Source organism: Patella vulgata, chromosome 4 (assembly GCF_932274485.2).
Source record: "Patella vulgata chromosome 4, xgPatVulg1.2, whole genome shotgun sequence".
In the NCBI taxonomy this organism is placed as follows: Eukaryota; Metazoa; Mollusca; class Gastropoda; family Patellidae; genus Patella; species Patella vulgata.
This window is the reverse complement of record NC_065882.2, coordinates 1,301,882-1,327,954: the sequence shown is the minus strand read 5'-3', so window position 1 is coordinate 1,327,954 and position 26,073 is coordinate 1,301,882.

Genomic DNA, 26,073 nt, shown 5'->3' with positions numbered 1-26,073 from the left:
CCAGCATGGTCCCCTTGACAACAGAATTCCAGATACGTCAGGTGTATACAACCCTGAGAATTTCCATACAGGCCTGGATAAAAACAGAGAACCCTAGACCGTCAACGGTTCTGCACATTTTACCACATATGACGTCAAATGTGGATTGTGGGTTAGGGTTAGGACCTGTAGATTTCGTCAAAGTCTCGAGATGTAAAAAGGGCTAGCGCTAACCCTAAATCTAATCCTGGACCAAGCCTAACCCTTATCCTAACCCTAACGCACAATCCATATATGACGTTATATGTGCAGGATCTTCTCCGATCTAGTGTTTTCCGGAAAAAAACGGACCACATACATTCAGTAAACCTCGGCTGATTGTACGAAGTGTAGGGTACCGGAATCCACCGAGGTTTGCCGAATGGGACCACATAAATGACATCGCTTCTATTATAAACAAAATATTTAAATTTGATTATAGAAATAGATATGGCCACAGATCACTAAAGATTTGCCCATTGACTTTAATGTTAATTCTCGTCTCTTAGACCGGCTCTAACTTTTTCCCATATTTTCGTTGGGTAGAACGCTTTCTACCACAGATGGAGCAACATGTGGCAACATTTTGCCCAAAAGCACGTATGTGGTTCACCATGGAAAACTTGAGATAAACAAGCTGGAAGTAGAGAATGCAATTTTTGACCCTACATTTCAACCTAACCAACCTTTCAACTCCTGTATCCTTGAGATACACAAGCTGGAAGTAGAGACATGCAATTTTGGACCTTACATTTCAACCTAACCAACCTCTCAACTCTTGTATCCTTGTATTCAAAATCATGAATATTCACCAAAACCTGGCAGAAAATGTATTTCCGATCCCTTTTCGTCGATACTACACCAAAAAGTCAACAAAAATCGCCATGCAAAATGGGGAAAAAGGGAAAGGGAGAGAAAGACTAAAAATAACTTTTGCCCTACATTTGTGGGTGACGGCGTAGAAATATTTGGTGAGCTATGTCCTATATAGACAGGATGAAGTTACTTCCGTTATAAAAAGAATATAAAAATTAGAATATAGAAATAAACACATCATTGACTTAAAGATACATTATGGGAGATTCGGTAACGAGTTGGCAGTTCTCACTATAATAGTTAAAAACTCGATAATGAAGAAGTCAATTTGGTGAAAATTTCATTTAAATTGATCCACTATGAACCGAGAACTAAGCGACTGAAATTCCCATAAGCCTCGGTCATCATTACTAAAGTCAGCACGATAAACAGCATAGTCTCGATTATCCATTTAATCGTTTAATAGAGAAGGAGAGTTATGCAGTAAATCGGCTTACAATCCACTAAAGATCGCGGGCTAGCGATGCCATCTAGAGTTGATTATGGCCTGGATAGGTTAATTAATGTCTAATTAATAATTTAGATAAAAATTTCAGGCCTAATGAAAGACCTGAAAAGGCAGATTTAGCTCTTGCATAATGCATGTTTAAGTTTATTGTCATTATGTAGAAATAGTTTTTCAGCGAAAAGAAATGATAAAATTTCTTCTAAGTGTCGTCGGCGATTAGAACATATTTTAAGTTTTTATGTGAATGTTTTCTAAGTGCTAGAATGATTCCTAGTGATTTGACAACCTATTAAGCAACTGATATAGCAATAATTATGTTTTGACTTCCTTAGGAAATATGCAACTGTATCGCTTTAAAATGTCAGCCATCACAGTAATCATAGCAATCGTTTACGAATAACAATACATCATTCTGAGATTGTTATTCTTATTACAGCATGTTTATATCGTGTCCTTTCACATAACCTTTTCAGGGGCCCATTACAAAGTGACAATATAATCATATAAAAACCCAAAATTATGGACATGCCACATCTGAGATTCTGGTATATATGAAATGCAATTCCAGCGTCGACTTCTTTATTTATTGATCTATCTGTTGGTCTTTTCATGGTGATCGATACGTCTGATGTGAAATCACATTCCTCCATGCAAACAACACTTTATACATTATGGTCCCTTTAGGACGCAAATAACACATTATACATTATGTAAGATTTAGATAAAGAGCTGACCATTCTTGTTTAATAGTTCGAAAATAGATAATGTAAAATGAAAATATTGAACATTTCATTCAAATTACTTCATTCTGAACCAAGTTATCACTGTTTGTAGTTTTGACAAGATGTGTGCATTGTGTTAACCAGGGCAGTGGTATATTCGCGCCTTAGAATCGCTTTCCCATTTTTAAATTAAATTTTTAAATGGCGAACCGTTGTAATCTAGTTAAAATCTCGAGTATCCGATGCCATCTAGGGTTGATTATGGTCTTGTCATGTTAATTAATGTGTAATTAATAATTTATATAACATTTAAGGCCTAAAGAAAGACCCGCAATAGGTAGATTGAGCTTTTGAATAATGTATGTTTAAGATTATTGGTTTACGTGTACATATTGATCAAATTAAACGTAACACACTAAAGCAAAGATACACTAAACAGTAAATCGTATACAAGAACTGATAGGAAAGCAAACATGGATAGGATAAACTAGCAAGCGAAGGTTTCATCAACCCTTCCTTGAAGTGTCAAATTTGACAATGAACCCCTCCCACGTGTATGGCACTATTGCGTGTCGCATGTGCAGCTCAGTGGTTCTGTTGGGACGATAAGTTCTTCATCCGTGAACATACTCTCAAAGCTTGTCCATGACTATTTATTATATCAGAACCTGCATAGGTATTTGGATTTCAATATCCCCTACTTTTGTTGAAGAGTATATATCAACAAGAAACTATGTGTTAAGTTTTGTGTTTCGGGATCAAAGATATTTCTCTTTAATAGTGATTGAAAGCAATTTGATTAAAATACGGATCAATATTTCGTTTCGTTTTTTTATATTTTCGATGGCCTACACTACATGAAGATTTGGCCGATTGGTTGTAGTGATAGGTCACGTCAGAGGTCATACGAGAGGCTTTTGACCCTATGAGGTCAGACATTTGATTAGCCAATCAGTATTGATGTTACTAGTGGATTACCCACAGTTCCTTGCAAAACACGGCTAAAGCTCACCGTAACAGACCGTTCCATTGGCTAATCTCTCACACCATTCAGAACATGTCAACGATAACAACGCTTCCAGATCCTAGTGTAGTAAAGACAAGTAAAACGAAATTTTGAACTATAAAAACGAAACGAAATAGGATCCGTGTTTTAAGCAGATTGTGATTGAAAGTAAAGAAATTCTTAACTGAAGTCTGAGAACGGGCCAGTTCCATTTAAACTAAAGTATCAGAAAGGGCTAGTTCCATTTAAAACAGCGATATACAATATAGACACTTTTAAAATCGATTCTTTCAGTAATACGGAGCCAATGAAGTGATTTTAATGCGAGTGTTATACCGGATTCAACAAGTAACCAAGCGGATAATGAACGAGGCATCACAAGTGCTTGTCTTGTAACAGTATATAACAAGATTATGACACGACAAATCTATCTGAAATAAGTTAATCGAGAAAGTTTCTCTGGATTCTTCGGTGTAGTTCCCCCGTCGCCAATCGTACAGGACCAGGAATTGACGTTGAACAGTGTTTAGTTGCTCGGATGAGACAGTTGAAGTTCGAAATAAAAATAGGCCGCAGTCTGGGCACCATCGCGCTCATAGCATACTGTATGGCATATTGTAATGAGGATATAATTCCTGCATTTATTCATTCGTTCCTTTATTAATTCATTCAATGTGCAGTGTGTTGTTTTAATAACTTATTTAAATTTCAATATATTTCTTTTTATACCAATTATACCCGAAGCCATTAATCTTTGGTAACCGATGGTAGACAGCCAACTCATTAATAGTTTAGACTGTATTATAGGCTTATAACTCCTTATTATTTCTATTATTTGTAAATATTGTTTTTAATATTTTATGGTTAGCTACGTTCGTTAATTTAATCCTTAGATACAAGCTTCTGTAAATACCAAACTGTACATTGATTCATTCAAGATTCTAGGTTTTATCCGGTTTCCAGGACAGTCACTCTGCCTGTCGGACGTGCTGTTCTGTGTATGTTTACCGGTATTAAACAATTTAAAGGATAATTCCCAGTGTGTATTTATTACCGAAGATTACATTGTTACAATATTCCCGTCTTCATTAACCTACTTGGAGCGCAGAACAATATAATGTAAAACCACATTTTGAGGATTCCGAAATGTAATAAGCGTTCTGGTGACTGCTTTCTCTGTCAGAACAGCTAAAATATCGAATGATCTTCCAAAAAACCCTTCGCGAGTCCTCCACCACCGCGAATATTAAGATTAACTTAAAACAAATTTATTTCAAGTATGCTTTGTTGTGAATTCGCATATAGGGAGATTGGATAGCCAAATGGTTAGCACGTGCGCGCTGTATCATAAGGCCTGTCATTGAGTCAACTGCCGTGGTTGCCTGTCCAACCTCGTGGGGTTTTTCTCCTGGTCCTCCGGTTTCCTCCCACTGCTAAAGACCCCTACGCACAAGCTAATTATTGAAATAGAATTAAACCATATGGTAGTCCCGAAATGACCTAGTCTGTGTTGCGTGGACGTTAAACTCCCTAACTCTCTCGCATTCGCATAGAAACACTCATTTGTAATGAATCGCTGTATAAATCGTAAATAATAATGATAATACAAATATTTTTTTCATTTTATGTCTGATACTTCGCTTGAAAGCAATGTATTATTCAATTAAACATACTGGTATTTGAATTTGTTAAAGATAGGAATACATAAACACAGTAGACTGACTCCTGCAACATTTCATCCAATAAAACAGACCGTTGTAATATGTCTTGTATTGTCAGATCAAAGAAGAGTAGCACATCCATCGTTTCATGTTAGTTAAAACCATGTCATGTAATTGACCTTTCCATGGAAGCCACGGTGGCTAAGTGGGTAAGACGATGGCTCGATAGCATTGGCCGCGAAAATTGTTTCCCTTTGTCAGTGATGCAGGGTGGGGGGGGTAATAAGGACAGCTGTCTAGTCGTTTGGATGGGACGTTAAACCGCGGTCTCATGTGCACAGTGGCGTGCACGTAAGATATCCCTTAGCAGTTGAAATTCGATATAAGAGTAGGCCGTAGCACCTTCGCCGGTCAAAATATTACCCATAGAACACTACATGGCGCATGTCTGTCTTCATTAACCCAGTGGGAGCAGAGCAGTGGGACGTCAAACCCCATTTTATTTCAAAATTATGTTGAGGTTTCTTGATAGCACATCTCATTCTCTACAGCTGGGATCTTGGGTCCTACGTTTATCGAAAAAAAAACCCAAAAAAACCATAAGACACCGCCAATTTAAGTACATCAAACTTGGCATGCCTGTTCAGTGAGAAAATGCGGATTGATTGGTTGACATCCATATGACGTCACAATTCTACTTGATCGGTTCCTGGTCTTTAGTACCCTCGTTAGATAATCCCAATAGAAACTTGGCGGGATAATAAACAATAATTGCTTTCCATAGAATTCGTTTTTTCGTGTATTTCCGAACCAATTACTAAATGTTATCGAAACATATTTTCTTTATCCGGCAAACATGGAATACTTAACTAATGAGTGTTCGTTTATCAGACGATAAGAATTTTTTTTTTTTGCGATAAATAGACACATTTTAGCTAAATTTAGTTACGAGCCAAGTAAAGTGAAATGTAAAAGTAAAAAATCGGGATCAAAAACATTTTAAAGGCTCAATACCACTCTTGTTGTAACTGAATAATATGTCCCAATCTTTTTTCAGGTCAACAAATTGTACAATTTTACAATATTCCAATTAATTGATGATACAAATTTCATCTTAACACAACTAATTTAAAAAATTGAAAAAATTCAACGCAATGATTTGAAAAGCTTGACGTAAAGCTTTTCAAATGTTACTTGGATTTAAAATATTTTTGAACCCTCTGGACAAGTAAAATAGGATTTAATGGATAATTTACACAACAGGTAGGACACTAACACATCTAGTACTTAGAATAAGGCTATTTTTTATTTTCTGGAGCTGTCAAGCCAGCAAGAGTGTTATTGTCCCTTTAAACTTGTACAAAATCAAGTGTATTAATCTAACGGTTTGTGTTATTATTTACGTAAAAGGAAGCAAACGTATTATTACATAGATAGAACTCAATGACCATTGAATACCTCTCGGGTTATTCAATGGTTCGAGAGAGTGTATCCCTGTCGTATTTTTATTCTGTAACTACATATAAATCTCAAAATACACTGTACTATCCAGATTATCAAAAACAAAATCACCAATAACGTTAAAATTCATCATAGTTTCCGCCTTTTTTTCTTTATTTTTTTTTTTACACAAATTGTGGTTGCTAGTGTTGACATCATTACAGTTTGACGTAATTCTGAAAGTGACGTCATTCTGGACAAATGCAGTACGTGTCCAAGCCATTGAATATAACCATAGGTTATTCAATGGCTGTATTCAATGGCTGTATTCAATGATATTTGCTTGTATTTGCATGTAGTTGTAGAATAAATTTTGTTATCTCACGCCAGTTGCATATTGGTACAAAGAAACAGAAACGTTTCTTGTCTATCCTTAGGAAATTAGACCAAAAAAGGAATAAAATGCGGTTTAACGTTCTACTGTTCTGCTCCGACTGGTCTAATGACGACGGACATACGCCATAAAGTGTGATGTAAAAGGGGCATTTTGTCCAGACAGCGATGCTGTGGCCAACTCTTTTAGTATTCCGCCTGCCAAGGGTTTTTGATATCAAGTCATAATTCAACGATGGCTGTGATGACGTCGTACGCGATCCCTTGTTCATAGCACGTGCGTACCTGTTGTTTACTGTGACGTAACATCCTTCAATTGATGACGATGGGTGTATAATTGTTGTCTGGCGGCTATATTTGTTTTTTGGTCGTTACGCTTGATTTTGTTGTCTTTCAGTGTAATATACTATTCAAAAAAAGTAGGGGATATTTGATTTTTAAGTGTTATTAAAGTCACCTAATGAAACTGACGAAGAAACAAATGACAAAATGAAATGAAGTTCACATTCATCGATTTATTCCAAATGATCGTTAGACTAAGTAAGGCACAGACTGACCATTATAAGGGTAAAATGATACCCGGGGTCAAACAGCAAAGTTACCACAGCATCACAACCAAGTCAGTAACGGGTAAATCCTCCTCTGTTTGCCAAACAAGCATTGATCCGACGTGGCATACTCCTAATGAGACGTCTAAGGTCATTTTGGTCCAGATTGTCCCATTCCTGTTGCAACGCAGCAGCAAGTTCTTGGACATTGGCAGGACGTTGTTGACGTTGACGTAACCTCTGTCCAAGCATGTCCCAGACATGCTCGATGGGGGAGAGGTCGGGACTCAGTGCTGGCCAAGGTAATGTGGTGATGTTCTGTTGTTGGAGGTAACCTGTAACGATCCTGGCCCTGTGACATCTTGCGTTGTCATCCTGGAAGATGAAACGGCGGCCATGACGTCGTGCGAACGGCACAACATGGACTGCCAAGATGTTGTCCCGGTAGTACTGGCCTGTAACACGCCCTGCAACAACATGTAAAGCCGTTCTTCCAGCAACAGTGATGCCTCCCCACACCATAACAGAACCACCCCCAAATCGATCATGTCTGATGACGTTAACGTCTTGGAAGCGCTCGTTTCGACGACGCCACACCCTCCTACGTCTGTCCAAAAAATCAACAGTGAACCTTGACTCATCTGAAAACATCACATTGCTCCAGCGTGGATTAATCCCAGTGTTGACGATCCCTACACCAACGACGTCTTGCCTGAATGTGATGATCTCTCAAACAAGGGATCACGCGAGGACGTCGGGCGCGAAGGTGACCCCTATGCAGTCGATTCCGAATCATCTGGCCACTCACTCTCACACCAGTGTCTGTTTGAAGACGAGCGCTGATCTGATTTGCTGTGATGACACGATTTCTCAAGGCCAAGGTACGGATAAATCGATCCTGGGCTTGAGTTGTCGCCCTTGGTCGACCTGAGCGTGGTCTGTCCTGTACAGATTGTGTATCACGGTATCTGGACCATAGCCTGCTTATGACAGACTGAGAAACATTCATCGTCCGCGCCACAACCGCCTGTGTTGTGCCGATCTGTAGCATGCCAAGGGCACGTAACCTTTCATTTTGGGTAAGCCGATGCATATCAAGATTTGTTTTCTGGTCACTAAAACAATTAAACTGATGTTTCCACCCTGGAATTCAATGCCACAATGACTGTAACATTTAAAGTCAGAGTCGTGCAAATCTTGGGTTGGACCCCCATGATGATCCCAAGCATCACCTGCATTCCATGCGGTAGCTATTGGTGCGTTTGGGCGTCACATGTAACTGGAAATGTTTCTTCTGTTAGGTTCTATAGTGACTTTTTTCGTAGTCATTTCCATATTTTAGTATTATGCCCCCCAAATCAAATATCCCCTACTTTTTTTGAATAGTATATATATATATACTGTAGAGGTTATTTAAGTTCCCTAAATGATGTTCTGCATAATGTAGTTACCTAGTAATCCAAATAAAACAATTATGGTATCCCATGCTTTTAGAAAAGTGGACACCCGCCATCCGCCCCTCCTCCTTGTGCCCATATTGGAACATTGTGTTTAAATCCAGGTTAGCTTCTAGGCAGCTGACCAATCAGACACAGGAAGTACCTGATCAATTTCCCGGGGGTCCGTCTATGACTCACGCACGTATATCGTTCTTATAAGAAAAGGAGAGAGAGTGAAATGGGGTTTAAAGTCCACTCGACACAAACTAGGTCATTTCGGAACTAACATATGGTTCAATTTTATTTCTATAATTCACTTGCACGTAGAGGTCTTTAGCAGTGGGAGGAAACCGGAGGACCAAGAGAAAACCCACGAGGTTGGACAGGCGACCTTACTCCTTGTCACGTACAACCGGGGAATCGAAACCACGCCAGTTGACTCAATGACAGACCTGATGATACAGCGCGCACGTGCTATCCATTCGGCCTTCCAATCCCCCTTCACATAAGAAAGAACAGGGATTACGTTTTTTAATACATCATAGGGCGGTCCTACAGGGACATGTAGTAGCAAATGACTTCTACCTATTTGTGGGTCATAATATGATAAGGATGTTTTAATCAATTTTATGTATGGAAGGAGTTAATTGACATTTTTCTAAATAATCTCCAATTATGTAACACAGGTTAGAAGTACATCTCGCGACAATACCCACAATCTTGGCTTTACGATACACCAAATTCAACATATCCTGCCTTCACATCCCAAACTGAGGCTGCCTCTCTACAGTTAGCTCCTTTCTCGGCCAATGCAGGGATCAAACACCCGACCCCAGTCTAGCGAGCCAGCGTCTTACCCACTTAGCCACCGTGGCTCCCTTTTCGTATAGATAAACCATGATTTACATGTGTCAGCTTTCTTATGCCAATGCTATTATCTCCGAATAGCTACAAACAATCCACCGCGTACCTCGGGCGCCTTTTAACGTATCTACATTCTTTTATAAATCAACAGCATCCCGAATAGTCAAGTGTTTAGAAATGGGTTTTTTTCTTCTTTTTTATTGAAGAATTATGACCGTGTGAAATTAGTAAGTGCTGTTAGAAATCTTAACGGAATCCGGAAAACAATACAGCAACTACGAGCAGATTTTTTAATACTTGTTTTGAAATCTAAAGTGTTTGTTTGGAACTATTCTTAACCTATGTTTTTTAAAACATCGGACCACGCTTCAAGTTTTTTCTTTTTTTTTTCTTTATTTAACTGCGTAGTTTAATGTGGCAAGTTCCGATTATATAGTCAGACAAATCTATCAATTCATGGGTTAGTTAACAGAGATTAAGGCACAATTTACGAGTAGTAGACCAACGGATATTAGGTTTATGGGTTCAAACTCCCCTGCTTTTCCCTAAGTAGGTCAATTCAGGGATAATCGGCCATTAACGTTTTATTTGCCTGGCCTCCATGATCACTGTACTTTTATAACAAAATCGTTGCCACTCAATCGGGAGGTCTCGGGTTCGCGCTAGTTGTTGACCGACGTGGTTTCCCCTTGTCAGTGGTGCAAAACGCAGGATCTGACAAGGGACAAAGTATAGTTGCTGGGAGTAGAAGAAAAAAACGAGGTCCGGGTGTACACATTGGCTTGCAAGCAAAAGAACGACTGACACTGCATAGCGTACACTCGTCGTCATTAGACCAGTCAGTGCAAGTCGGACGTTTTCACTTTCTCTTTGATTTTCTACGATATCGAGAGAGAGAGAGAGAGATAGAGATAGAGGGAGAGAGATAGAGAGAGAGAGAGAGAGAGAGATAGAGAGAGAGAGAGAGATGGGGTTTAACGCCCACTCGACACAAACTAGGTCATTTCGGGACCGGGGAAAACCCACGAGAAGTTAGACAGGCAACTCAACTCCTTGTCACGTACAACCGGCGGGGAATCGAAACCACGCCAGTTGACTCAATGACAGACCTTATGATACAGCGCGCAAGTGCTAACCATTCAGCCATCCAACCAACCTAGTATCATTGAACTTTCCACCAACGTTTCGTACAGATGTCGACCTCCTGACGAACTACAAGCGTCATATGTTCTGTTAAGCATAACAGAGAATTACTATGGTGATGTATTTATCCAATCTGTTTCACAGAGAATTACTAATATCTCTGTAAAAGATGACTGCCTACAACACATGACGTCACAGCACGCGGCGTCAATCATTGGCTGAATGACGCGAGAATTGTTTACATAAGACGTTACTGCTTCGGGCAGAATGCTGCCTTTTAGTCATTTTAATACCCATTTACACTAAATAGGAAATAATTTTTACCTACTAATACATCAAACGCCTTTATTTATTTTTCTAATACTTCAAAAAAATGTTTTAGAATTTAATTTGTCGGTGGAAAAAAAGTTAATATTTGAAACTCATTAAGTCGCATTGATGTCATCCTTATCAGTGATTGTGGCGGCCTAGCGAATATTCACTTCTGATCAGTGTGGTATTTATCATGTTATGAATATAATCTGGTAATTTAAATCATGTAAAAAAAAACGAAACGAAAAAAAACATACAACAAACGATCAATCTTTCAGCTTTTTTACACCGAATCATTAAATAATATGTCACGACTCGAGGCGTGCTAAAGACGCCAACTTTTGTATGGGTTTTATAAATATTTCTCAATTCAACTGTAAATAACTGAAATAGCAGAGAGTTATAACGCTACATGTAGAAATCCAGGCACCAGTAATTCCATATCTTTGAATAATTTAGTGTTTTATCATCAGCGAACATTCATGGAAGACATCCCGATTATAGAAGATATTCAATAATGGAAAGTCGATATCCCATTGTTGTTTCTGCATCTGATTCCCAGCTCCTCTTCTTGCACACTGCATCTCACGAGTTGATATTTGAATAAATGTACATTTCGGACACGTATAATTGGCTGAATATTGAATAAAACGATTTTCCTCAAAGTGAAATTGATGCCTCCTTTTTTCAATCATCATCAATTGAGATAGCGTGGTTGATGATAAAGCGTTATCAGTTGGCCTGCACCTGCATGCTGTTTGTTAATATTATATAGTTTAATGAAATGAAATGAAACGAAATGAAATGGGGTTTAACGTCTTACTGTTCTGCTCCGAACTGGGCTAATGAAGATGGACATACGTCATACAGTGTGCGATGAGGGAAATTTTGCCCGGACAGCGGCACTACGGCCTACTCTTATATCGAATTCCAACTGTCAAGCGATCTTTTACGTGCACGCCAATGTGTACGCGTGACTTCGGTTTTTCGTCCCATCCGAACGATTAGACAGCTGTCCTTGTCGGGCCCCCCATCCTGCATCACTGACAAGGGGGAACCACCCCGAAAATCTGGATGAACTTTCTCGGCCAATGCAGAGATCGAACACCCGACCTCCAGGCTAGCGAGCCAGCGTCTTCCCACTTAGCCACCGTGATCCACCGATATTGAATTAGAGACAGCTACTTTAATTATTGGTTTTTATATGGACCCTTTCGGTGCTGAATACCGTCCTGCGCAATATGATATTATCCGGAAGAAACCAGAATCTAAAATCTTAAGATAAATACTGACCTAGTTCCCCCTTGTCAGTGATGTAGGACGGGGGGGGGGGGACTGGCAAGAGACAATGTATAGTTGTGCGGATGGGACAATAAACCGAGGTTCCGTATACACATTGCAGTGCAGCACGTAAAAGATCCCTTGACAGTTGGAATTCTACATAAGAGTAGGGTGTAGCGCCGCTGTCCGGGCAAAATTTACCTCATAGCACACTGTATGTCCATCTTCATTAGCCCTGTTATAGTGTATCTTTGTATATATCTTATTACTATTTAATTTAAATCAAAATAGCAATTGCCCAATGTCCGAATTGATATCTCACTAATCTTTCGAGTCTTTTAACTGTTTGGTTTTAAACTTAATGTAACGATATATATTACGTAATTATAGTTAACACACGTTCTTGCTATGTCCATATCTTCTTCTGTATTTAAACATCTGTTTCCTATGTAGCCTACAATTTAACATTTCTGATCAAATATTATTATATAATTATTTTAATCCTAAGCTTGTATATATTTTCCATGTTCAACTGTAACTTTAGTCTGGTGACCGGCTCGCCCTAGCGATACCTATCTCGTTATTGTGACCGTTAGCCAGTTTTGGACGCTCGTTTATTAAAAGTACAATTTTAAGTATTTATCTGAGTTTTCTTCGTTAGTGTTGGAATAAGCTACAACCCCCACCCCCAGAAAACAGCACTTCGACAGCCCAATAGGAGCAGAACAGTGGGACGTTAAACACCATTTCATTTTATTTCTTAAGATAGGTAAATTGAAAGGGCCCAATCAAGCAAGTGTTTTCGTTGCTGGGCAGGCTGAGTGATCTAAAGCGTGTCCTTTCGTTCATAAAGATTGTCATTGATTGTCGAACCCAAGCTTATACATAATAAGGAGTAGAATCTCCTGGTTAACCGCGTGGCTTTACTACCATAGTCTGGATAATAGAGACTAATTTAAATAGGTCAATAAATATATCTTTCATATCATTTGTCTGAACAAAATAGGGGGCCGGGCGAATGATTAACACGTGTGCGCTGTATCATACGGTCTGTCATTGAGTCATCTGGCGTAGTTTCGATTTCCCGGTTGTACGTGACTAGGAGTAGGGTCGTCTGTCCAACCTCGTGGGTTTTCTACGGGTCCTCCGGTTTCCTGCCACTGCTAAAGACCCCTACGCGCAAGCGAATTATTGAAATAAAAATAAAATGAACCATGTGTTGACCTAGTTGGTGTAGAGTGGACGTTGAACTCTCTCTCTCTCTTTCTCTCTCGGAATGGTCTCTAGTTTGTGTAGAGTGGACGTTAAACCTCATTTCTCCCCCACCTCTCTCGCTCTCTCTCCCTCTCTCGAAATAAAATAAAATTATAACACAGTAACAGGACGCTGTAGAATGCTTCTCTTTATTCTAACCATACTAAACTTACGCTGTCTGTCTACAGTTAGCTCCGCTTGAGAACAGACACTAAGCTAGTTGACCGACATTTTAAGTCCTAAATCGATGATTTTAGTCGAAAACACAAAGCAAACTTCGAGAATTGTGATAAGGATTTATTCTGCTTCCATTTAATACAATTGAAAAAGTATATTTAGTGTTTGCGTGTATGACAGATGTGAAACGGAGTAGAACCGCATTATAAAAAAGTATACTCATTTTTAGATATGGCGGCCATTTAGGGCAGAGATCTATTCTCGAAGTATGAAGTAGACTGATATCTGTGTGCTGAATGTATTCTTACGTGACTGATAATCTTATTAAAGCCAGTAATTATGGCAATAATTGTCAAGTAATTCCATAGAAAGACAGTGGAGAGTCTTACCTATTTTCATAAAGGCGCCATTAATTCCATACGAAGCCATATGAGAGACTGGCTGTGTGTTTATAAAGACACCACTAAGCCGACAATAAATAAAGGAATTAGACTGATGTACAGGGAACGTTTCTCCCATTTACTTCCTTGTCAGTTGTGGATATATTAAGCACTCTCATTTAAAGGACATTATTGGTGTAAGCCATTATTACATATATGATAGAACTGGTTAAACACGTTTCATATATAATTTCAACACAGAGATCATTGCTACGATAGATGCGTAACGAAGATTTGAAGAAACAAAAGTGACGCTAAATATGGAAAACAAGAGTTATCCTTTTAAGTAACGAGCGATAACAGATACACGGTCGAATTTCTGTTCACTGATAATTCCTTCGAAGACGAAAAGTTGTTATATGAGGATATCTGACAATTCATAAAAAGATTTGACTGTCACTAGATAAGAGAAAAAATAAAAAATAAAAAAATAGAAAAAGTCCGTACATTACCATGTTTTTATTAAACATGCATTATGCAAGAGGTAATCTTCTTTAGGCTTGAAATGTTATATGTATGGTTTAATGGTCGAGCGCGAGACATTAAGTAATATATTGATACTGTACGAGGAGTTAGCCGAGTGTTGTTTCAATATATTACGCAAGGTCTTTACCTCGAGACCATTAAACAACTAAAAATACAGACACTATCCCGCACGTGCTTTTCAATGAAATACGTCACATATGTCCAATATTTCATCTAGTATAATGTACGATTGACAAGTTGCCCGTACATTATTGGAAATAATGGTACGCCAACATCAAAGGATGACGCCACATCTGTATTTTAAAAAAAACCTATTAATTAGTCATTTATTAACATGAAAAGATCATAATCAACTCTTGATGCCATCTTATGTGTTCGATTTTCATTGGATTTGAATCCGATTTGCTGTTCAACGTCCATCCATGATTTAACGCAAAAATGGATAATCGAGACTTTGTTAATTATCGTGACAGCGGTAACAATGACAATCGAGGCTACATAGATTTTAAGATAAAGTTTCTCGGCTTATAGAGAAGCAATTTGACTGAAATTTTCAGCATAATCCATTTACATCATGTTTAGTTTTTTACTGTTGTAGTGAAAACTGCAAAACAAAGGAATGTACGGGCGTTTTGTTTTCCATATTTTGCGTCACTTTCCGTCTCTTCAAATCTTCATTACGCTTCTATCTCTGTGTTAAAATTATATTTGGAATGTGTTTAACCAGTTCCATCACATATGTGACACCAATATTGTCCTTTAAATGTTGATAGTGATGGTGCAGAATTCAGAGACACAGACACCAACATTGTCCTTTAAGGAGAATGAAATGCGATTTTACGTCCTACTGCTCTTCACCGACTGAGCAACTATAAGTTGTATTCAGACATAGGATTAGAATTTAGTTATATTTAGCATTCTCATGTAATTCGCGTTTCATGTCTTACTGTTCTGCACGAAACGAAATAGATTAAAATCTCCTACTGTTCTGCACCGACGAGGATAAGGAAGACGGGAACGGTTTGATGAGGGAAATTTTGCCCGGACAGCGGCACAACGGTCTACTCTTATATCGAATTCCAACTGTCAAGGGATCTTTTACGTGCACGCCAATGTGTACACTGGACCTCGGTTTTTCGTCCCATCCGAATGACTAGACAGCTGTCAGTGTCCGGACCTCTGTCATGCATCACTGACAAGGGGGAACCACGCCGGAAAATCTGGATGAACTTTCTCGGCCAATGCAGGGATCGAACACCCGACCTCCAGGCTAGCGGGCAGCATCTTACCCACTTAGCCACCGTCTCCCCCTTGAGTCAAAGAACAAATGGCATATTTGTCTGAATAGTATTAAACCAGATTCCACCCCAGTTGTGGGGTTGGATGTCTGAATGGTTAGCACGTGCGCGCTGTACCATAAAGTCTGTCATTGAGTCAACTGGCGTGGTTTCGAATCCCCGGTTGTACGTGGCAAGGAGTAGGGTCGCCTGTCCAACCTCGTGGGTTTTCTCCGGGTCCTCCGGTTTCCTCCCACTGCTAAAGACCCCTACGCGCAAGCGAATTATTGAAAAAAAAATTAAACCATATGTTAGTCCCGAAATGACCTAGTTTGTGTCGAGTGGACGTTAAACCCCATTTCGCTCTCTCTCCACCCCAGTTCTTGCTGCAGTCGTGTTTATCTGTGATATAGGTTTATAGGGTTACTATAATGATTAATGTTGTCGCTAATCTTCTAGTACGATGGAAAACGTCTACACATGACACTTAATTACAGTTTTCTGTGCGGATTATTTTCTCTGTGACATTATAGATTGTAATTCCCATTAACTCACCCTGACCCTGTAGTACTGAAAGTGGCACGTGCTTGAAACCATTAGTGTGATTATACCTTACAACAATTCCAACCAAATTTATTGATAAATCATTGAAACATCTTCACAGATCTGTTAGAGAGAGAGAGAGAGAGAGAGAGAGAGAGAGAAAGAGAGAGGGGGGAAAGGGGGTTTTACGTCCACTCGACAAAAACTAGGTCATTTCGAGACTAACATATGGTTCAGTTTTATTTCAATAATTTGCTTGCGCGTAGGAGTCTTTAGCAATGGGAGGAAACCGGAGGACCCAGAGAAACACCCACGGGAAATGGAAACCACGCCAGTTGACTCGATGACAGACATTATGATACAGCGCGCACGTGCTAACCATTCGGCCATCCACCTCCCCCGTCTAGTTATATTATTGATACAGTACAAAGTTATAGTAATTAGCAGGCTAATCTATTTTAACCAAAGAGTATACATGCCTATATGTATATTATAGGGTTATTTTAGTTCTATGAAAGGTGCTCTGTTTACTATATTGGAAGTGGTTAAACAGATGGATGACAACGAGAACTGGGGGTGAAGTAGGTACTTTTCAAGATTCTGTTTTTTTAGACTCCCTCTCGGACAGTTTCTGTCACCATTTATTACTGGCACTGGGTTATTGTTGTCCAGCAATCTAGTGCACAGATTAGTCCAATTAAATAAACAACGTTGATGAAAACGGGTCCCGAACTGAAACACCAGAAAATGGTAATTGCCCCGCCCTAAAAGCTAACGCATCTCGCACCGATACTAAATTTCTCTTCAGACTTCATTTGGAGTTCCTAGGGAAGATATCACGTGGGCAGGTGGGATTCCGTTAAACCCCATTTCTCTCTCTCTCTCCCCCCCCCCTCTCTCTCTCTCTGTCTCTCTCTCCTAGTGAGACATACGTTTAGCCGCCTCGGCTTTTAGGTGGAGATACCGACATCATGCGGTGTTCTTAAAAAGATAAAGACAATAGGTATTGGTCTTCCCCTTTGACTCTGTGGACATCAAATAATAACATTCATTTGTGATTTAATATTTCATACATATACATCAGGACATCTAACGCCATTTACATAAATGCTAGTATTTGATGGCTACAGAGATAAAAACAGAACGCAAATGTCAAACGCATAATTTTCAATACTTAAATATATTATTATCAGATTCGTTTGTTCGCCAGAAAGGCGACGGACTTTGTGTCGAGTGGACGTTAAACCACATTTCTCTCTCCCAGCACGTGAAAGACATAGTAATACAGTAGTTAGTAAGTGATTAAATCAAAGAATGTGTTGGGGTGACTTTTGTTTAAGGAAGATGGTAATGTTCCCAGTACGCGAAAGTTTGATTTTCATCTTACATCAGAGTATTAATCGTGTTAAATACACATTATAATATGTTGCAAGATCTTGTTTTCATCGTCGGTCTGGTTTATAGGAAGTCATGATTTTAATCCAAGCTTAGGCTACGATTCTTGATCTATTTGTCGGGTTTAAGGTCAATTGTTGCAATGGCTTTTTAGTAATTGAACTGGAATACAGTAACGAGAGAGAGAGAGAGAGAGGGGGAGAGGGGGAGAGAGAGAGAGAGATGGCGTTTAAGAAACATTAGCGAATATAGATATCCTTATTGTAGAACAACATTACGCCAAACTTCGTACTTCCCCACAACAATTCGAGATTGGGAATTATTAGAGGACCCCATAAAGCAATCAACCACTCTTAAATCCTTCAAATATCTATACAAACAAAAATTACGTTCCTTAATACATAAAGCGCCAATCTACTACTGTAAAGGTAATAGACATGAAAATATTATTCACACTAGAATACGGCATGGGTGTAGTTCGTTGCAAAATGATTTGTATGAAATAAACGTTGTGAATGATCCCACATGTTCTTGTGGCAAATTTATAGAAAACGCCGAACACTATTTCCTGCAATGTCACTTATATGATGTAATTCGTGCTGAGCTATTAAATACATTGTCAAGTTATTCTGTGATAAATATAGATATCCTATTGTGCGGCAATTCAGAATTGTCAATTGAGATGAATACAAACCTTTTCCTTGAAGTTCACAAATATATCAAACTTTCAAAACGATTTAAATAAAAGTTATTGTTAGTAGTTACATCTTAGAATAAATTATTAGCTTTAGCTTTTTTGGTGGATAACATTTTTTTTTTTTTTTTTTTTTTCCCGCACCCCCCCCCCCCCATTTTTTTTATTATTTTTTTTTATTATTATTTTATACATGCATCAGTTCATTTATATCCCATTTATTAAACTTTATTTTTCAATGTTTTAAATATAATTTTATATTCTCTTTATCACCTCTTCGCTTATTTTATATAGAGCTTTGAGATATAATTCATCTGACTTTACTTATATTACTTATAAATTATTTATTATTGTATATACTATTTCGCAATCTTGTTTGTATTAAATTTTGTCTATCATTTCTATGTATGGAAAGGGCTTTTCTAAGTTTTTGAAACTTGTGCTCAATCCTTTTGATATTTGTCAATAAAATATGTTTAAACTAAAGATGGGTTCCCGCGTACAAACTGGGTGATTTAATGGTATATATGGACTAAAAACATATTCAAACTAATTAATTTGTCATCACTTTGCTTCAAATCCTTCTCAAACATTGTAATTGCGAAGGAATGTCCTGCTATGAAAATTCGATCAAACCAGGTCATGTTTACGTCACGTGACTTACCTCTCTTGGAAGTCCGGGGAAAATTCATTGCATACATAAGACGATGTTGTCTGTAATCGCTTACTATTTATTACAAATATCGAATCCTAATTAAATTCTCGGATTATCACTACCCGCGTCTTTTTCCGTCATTTTTATCTCAGAAAGTGTTGTACGTCTAACTCTTCATAAAGTTTATCAACTTGTACATCAAGCGTTCAATGTTCGCGTGTGACTTTTGACATCACGCGTGCAGAAATTCCTAATCGTCGGGCTGTTGATTTGGGGAACCCTTACATTTTTGTCCTGTATACGCTCCATGAGTGTTTTTCGGGGAATCCAGTATTTTTCTAGTAAGATTGGATATCTCTACTTTCCATATATACCAAAATTACCATACTTATATTGGAAATACCCACCCGATAAATACTTTTCTGGGAACCCATCTTTAACGTCCACTCGACACGATGGTAGAACGAGGGTATACCGACGACGAAATGTCACTATGCGTTTCTTTTTTTGAAGAGTATATATATAAACTTAAAGGGTAACTGAATGCAGTTTCGGAACTAGAAAAATTTAAACTGGTTCAAAATCTAGGCTAGAGTGTCATTCTGAGAGCAAATACTCGACAGTCGTCTAATACGTTAATATAAACTGGTTTAAAATCCAGGCCAGAGTGTCGTTCTGAGAGCAGATACTCGACACTCGTCCATAAACTGGTTCAAAATCTAGGCTAGAGTGTCAATGTCATTCTGATAGAAAATACTCGACAGTCGTCCATTATATCTATATATAATTGGTAATTGTATACTGCCACCAATAATAATTAAGTCCACAAAAGATTGTTACATATTCCATAATGTGTCAATAAGATAATTGAGGATGCTAATTAATACATCTTTCAATCACATTCATGACGTAAAATGGTAGTTTAAGGAAATTAAGGGAGGAATCTCAGATATAAAAATTGATGAAGTCTGTTTAGAAATGAAATGAAATGAAATGAAATGGGGTTTAACGTCCTACTGTTTTGCTCCGAACTGGGCTAATGAAGACGGGCATACGCCATACAGTGTGCTATGAGGGAAATTTTGCCCGGACAGCGGCACTAAGGCCTACTCTTATACCGAATTCCAACTGTCAAGGGATCTTTTACGTGCACGCCAATGTATCATGAGGTCTGTCATTAAGTCAACTGGCGTGGTTTCAATTCCCCGGTTGTACATGACAAGGAGTAGCGTCGCTTGTCCAACCTCGTGGGTTTTCTCCGGGTCCTCCATTTTCCTCCCACTGCGAGAGACCCCTACGCGCAAGCGAATTAATGAAATAAAATTGAACCATGTGTTAGTCCCAAAATGACCTAGTTTGTGTCGCGTAGACGTTAAACCCCATTTCTCTCTCTTTCTCTCTCCATTTACTGCGGTGTTTGTTTTTATTACAAGAAAGTAAAGGTCTCAAAGACCACGGTGGCACAGTGAGCAAGACGTTGGCTCGCTAAAGGAGTGATCCAACTTTTCACTCTGTTGTTTTAGACCTAACGAAAAATTCCTGTCTAATTTCCTTTCCAGCAATACCTATTTCAACAACAGGTTACGGAACTGTGGTAAGTTGAATATTGGCGATCTCGTCCATTTTAACCAAAATTGCCAAAAGTGGATGAGCGGTTTCTCGAGAACCCTATAACTGATCACGCCAAAGCCAAAAAATTGAATATCATCTTTTTCTTTAGCCAACATATGCGTATAAATAAACTTGTGGCAAATGTGAAGAGGCGTGGTTTACCCCATCCAGTGATTTATGATGGAATGTCGTCTTTATGCAACTAATATGTACTGAGATTTCTCCTTTGCGTATATAGAGTTTTATATTGTTGCTTAGCAACTAGAATAAAGAATTCTAAGAAGCTTCTACACAGACTTCAAGGGATCACGGTGGCTAAGTGGGTAAGGCGCTGGCTCGCTAGCCTGGAGGTCGGGTGTTCGATCCCTGCATTGGCCGAGAAAATTCATCCCGATTTTCCGGCGTGGATCCCCCTTGTCAGTGATGCAGGACGGAGGGCCTGACAAGGACAGCTGTCTAGTCATTCGGATGAGACGAAAAACCGAGGTCCCGTGTACACATTGGCGTGCACGTAAAAGATCCCTTGACAGTTGGAATTCGGTATAAGAGTAGGCCTTAGTGCCGCTGTCCGGGCAAAATTTCCCTCATAGCACACTGTATGGCGTATGCCCGTCTTCATTAGCCCAGTTCGGAGCAAAACAGTAGGACGTTAAACCCCATTTCATTTCATTTCATTTCATTTCTAAACAGACTTCATCAATTTTTATATCTGAGATTCCTCCCTTAATTTCCTTAAACTACCATTTTACGTCATGAATGTGATTGAAAGATGTATTAATTAGCATCCTCAATTATCTTATTGACACATTATGGAATATGTAACAATCTTTTGTGGACTTAATTATTATTGGTGGCAGTATACAATTACCAATTATATATAGATATAATGGACGACTGTCGAGTATTTTCTATCAGAATGACATTGACACTCTAGCCTAGATTTTGAACCAGTTTATGGACGAGTGTCGAGTATCTGCTCTCAGAACGACACTCTGGCCTGGATTTTAAACCAGTTTATATTAACGTATTAGACGACTGTCGAGTATTTGCTCTCAGAATGACACTCTAGCCTAGATTTTGAACCAGTTTAAATTTTTCTAGTTCCGAAACTGCATTCAGTTACCCTTTAAGTTTATATATATACTCTTCAAAAAAAGAAACGCATAGTGACATTTCGTCGTCGGTATACCCTCGTTCTACCATCGTGTCGAGTGGACGTTAAAGATGGGTTCCCAGAAAAGTATTTATCGGGTGGGTATTTCCAATATAAGTATGGTAATTTTGGTATATATGGAAAGTAGAGTTATAACTGCGCATATTTATGAATGTCAATGTCGTGAGTCTGCAAATTATCGGATTTCGTTTCGATTATAAAAAACATTTTTTTAAATGATGTCGTGGTTTTACACAAGGGAGTTGGGTTTGTCACACTTAAAGTTACAATTTCATATTTTCTAAGAAAGTCAAAACATAATTATTTCCATGTCTTTTGCTCAATAGGTTGTCAACTCACTATTATACGATCATAGGTTATACACTTAAAAATCTGCACACCGGAAATAATAACACAATTACCTCCCAATTACCTCCCCTGTTTTCCTATTCCCCCCAGCATGGAATAGCTATCTTCAAACGTTTGAATTTGAACTTGAAAATGATATTTTTGCCAATTTCTCAACTGGCAATAGTGAATTATAGGATTAATAGGATTATTCTTTAACAAGGTAGGACTGTTTATTGATACCATCTATTTTCAGGCTTTATTTTAATAAATTTTAAAAATATAACTTAAAAATATGAATTTGTAACTTTAACACTCTCCAGATCAGGTTTATAACTTGGGAGCAGTGGAGACTCTATGAGTTAGACGTTAGCTCGTTAACCGGGGAGTTCCGGCGTGGTTCCACCGAGTCAATGGTGCAGGACGGAGGGCCTGGCAAGACAACAAAATATAGTACCATCGGTTTAACAAATTGAAGTGTTCTGGTTCGTTGACACCCTGGGGAAGGGAGGAGTGGGTGGATGGCCGAATGGTTAGCACATGCGCGCTGTATCATGAGGTCTGTCATTAAGTCAACTGGCGTGGTTTCAATTCCCCGGTTGTACATGACAAGGAGTAGCGTCGCTTGTCCAACCTCGTGGGTTTTCTCCGGGTCCTCCATTTTCCTCCCACTGCGAGAGACCCCTACGCGCAAGCGAATTAATGAAATAAAATTGAACCATGTGTTAGTCCCAAAATGACCTAGTTTGTGTCGCGTAGACGTTAAACCCCATTTCTCTCTCTTTCTCTCTCCATTTACTGCGGTGTTTGTTTTTATTACAAGAAAGTAAAGGTCTCAAAGACCACGGTGGCACAGTGAGCAAGACGTTGGCTCGCTAAAGGAGTGATCCAACTTTTCACTCTGTTGTTTTAGACCTAACGAAAAATTCCTGTCTAATTTCCTTTCCAGCAATACCTATTTCAACAACAGGTTACGGAACTGTGGTAAGTTGAATATTGGCGATCTCGTCCATTTTAACCAAAATTGCCAAAAGTGGATGAGCGGTTTCTCGAGAACCCTATAACTGATCACGCCAAAGCCAAAAAATTGAATATCATCTTTTTCTTTAGCCAACATATGCGTATAAATAAACTTGTGGCAAATGTGAAGAGGCGTGGTTTACCCCATCCAGTGATTTATGATGGAATGTCGTCTTTATGCAACTAATATGTACTGAGATTTCTCCTTTGCGTATATAGAGTTTTATATTGTTGCTTAGCAACTAGAATAAAGAATTCTAAGAAGCTTCTACACAGACTTCAAGGGATCACGGTGGCTAAGTGGGTAAGGCGCTGGCTCGCTAGCCTGGAGGTCGGGTGTTCGATCCCTGCATTGGCCGAGAAAATTCATCCCGATTTTCCGGCGTGGATCCCCCTTGTCAGTGATGCAGGACGGAGGGCCTGACAAGGACAGCTGTCTAGTCATTCGGATGAGACGAAAAACCGAGGTCCCGTGTACACATTGGCGTGCACGTAAAAGATCCCTTGACAGTTGGAATTCGGTATAAGAGTAGGCCTTAGTGCCGCTGTCCGGGCAAAATTTCCCTCATAGCACACTGTATGGCGTATGCCCGTCTTCATTAGCCCAGTTCGGAGCAAAACAGTAGGACGTTAAACCCCATTTCATTTCATTTCATTTCATTTCTAAACAGACTTCATCAATTTTTATATCTGAGATTCCTCCCTTAATTTCCTTAAACTACCATTTTACGTCATGAATGTGATTGAAAGATGTATTAATTAGCATCCTCAATTATCTTATTGACACATTATGGAATATGTAACAATCTTTTGTGGACTTAATTATTATTGGTGGCAGTATACAATTACCAATTATATATAGATATAATGGACGACTGTCGAGTATTTTCTATCAGAATGACATTGACACTCTAGCCTAGATTTTGAACCAGTTTATGGACGAGTGTCGAGTATCTGCTCTCAGAACGACACTCTGGCCTGGATTTTAAACCAGTTTATATTAACGTATTAGACGACTGTCGAGTATTTGCTCTCAGAATGACACTCTAGCCTAGATTTTGAACCAGTTTAAATTTTTCTAGTTCCGAAACTGCATTCAGTTACCCTTTAAGTTTATATATATACTCTTCAAAAAAAGAAACGCATAGTGACATTTCGTCGTCGGTATACCCTCGTTCTACCATCGTGTCGAGTGGACGTTAAAGATGGGTTCCCAGAAAAGTATTTATCGGGTGGGTATTTCCAATATAAGTATGGTAATTTTGGTATATATGGAAAGTAGAGATATCCAATCTTACTAGAAAAATACTGGATTCCCCGAAAAACACTCATGGAGCGTATACAGGACAAAAATGTAAGGGTTCCCCAAATCAACAGCCCGACGATTAGGAATTTCTGCACGCGTGATGTCAAAAGTCACACGCGAACATTGAACGCTTGATGTACAAGTTGATAAACTTTATGAAGAGTTAGACGTACAACACTTTCTGAGATAAAAATGACGGAAAAAGACGCGGGTAGTCATGAATGGCCACTGCCAGACAGTTTGTGCCGTGGGTTACCCCTAACAGACACCACACCCACCACCAGAAACCCGGCAGACTTACATTCTGATGATACCAGATATACATACATTGATACCATATAGGAGAAAATTGGTACACTTTTCAGCTAGGTTGACCCCCTGGGCTCCCGGTCTATCTCCCTGTATTTATATTTGTGAATTGTTGTTAGTCGACAGAAACTCAGTTATAAGGCCAATTTACACGATCCTACTTTCGTTCAAGAACATCATCCTACATTTTTGTCGGACGATGTTCAAAGCCATGAGGCGTCCATGAACTTGTCAATTTACACCATACAAGATCAGGCATCTTATAAAAATGTTTTTGATTGTCATGTTTATCCAATACAGCACGTGGACCAGAAGTTGCATTCTCATTGGTTCAAGGCAATGAACAGTGTCATACAACGTACAAAGCTTGTTCACAGTTGTTCAAATTTCCATACACGATATGACATTCCCGTGAGCATCATCTTGTAAATGTTGGATGATGTTCTTGAGCAAAAGTGGGATCGTGTAAAATGGCCTTATATCGAATACCAACAAATGTTGGACATTGTTCTTAAACTAAAGTAGGATCGGGTAAAATGGCCATTAAAGGACAATATTGGCGTCAGTCAGTATCACACATGTGATAGAACTGGTTAAACACGTTCCAAATATAATTTTAATACAGAGATCATTGATACGATAGATGCGTTGTGAAGCTTTTAAGAAAGGGAAGTGACGAACGCAAAAGGAAAACACGAGTTATCCTTCTATATAACTGCTCACTAATAATTCCTTCGAAGACCAAAAATTGTTATGTGAGGCTGTGAGTGGATATCTGATAATTCAAAAAAGTAAATGAATGTCACTATAAAAGGGAAAACGAGAAAAATAGAAATAGCCCGTACATTTCCTTGTTTTTATTCATTCTATACTTTATAAAAACATGGTAATGCACTCATTTTTTCTATTTTTCTCGTTTTCTCTAATCTAGTGAGAGTCAATTATTTTTTTGAATTGTCAGATATCCTCCCACAGTCTCATATAACAACTTTTGGTCTTCGAAGGAATTATTAGTGAGTAGAAATTCGCCCGTGAATCTGTTATCACTCGCCACTTCAGTTAGTTATACAGAAGGATAACTCGTGTTTTCCTTTTGCGCGTCACTTCCCTTTCTTGAACGCTTCATAACGCATCTATCGTAGCAATGATCCCCGTGTTAAAATTATATTCGGAACGTGTTTAATCAGTTCTATCACACATGTGATAATGACTGACACCAATATTGTCCTTTAAGTGAAACGTGCAGTGAGAAGG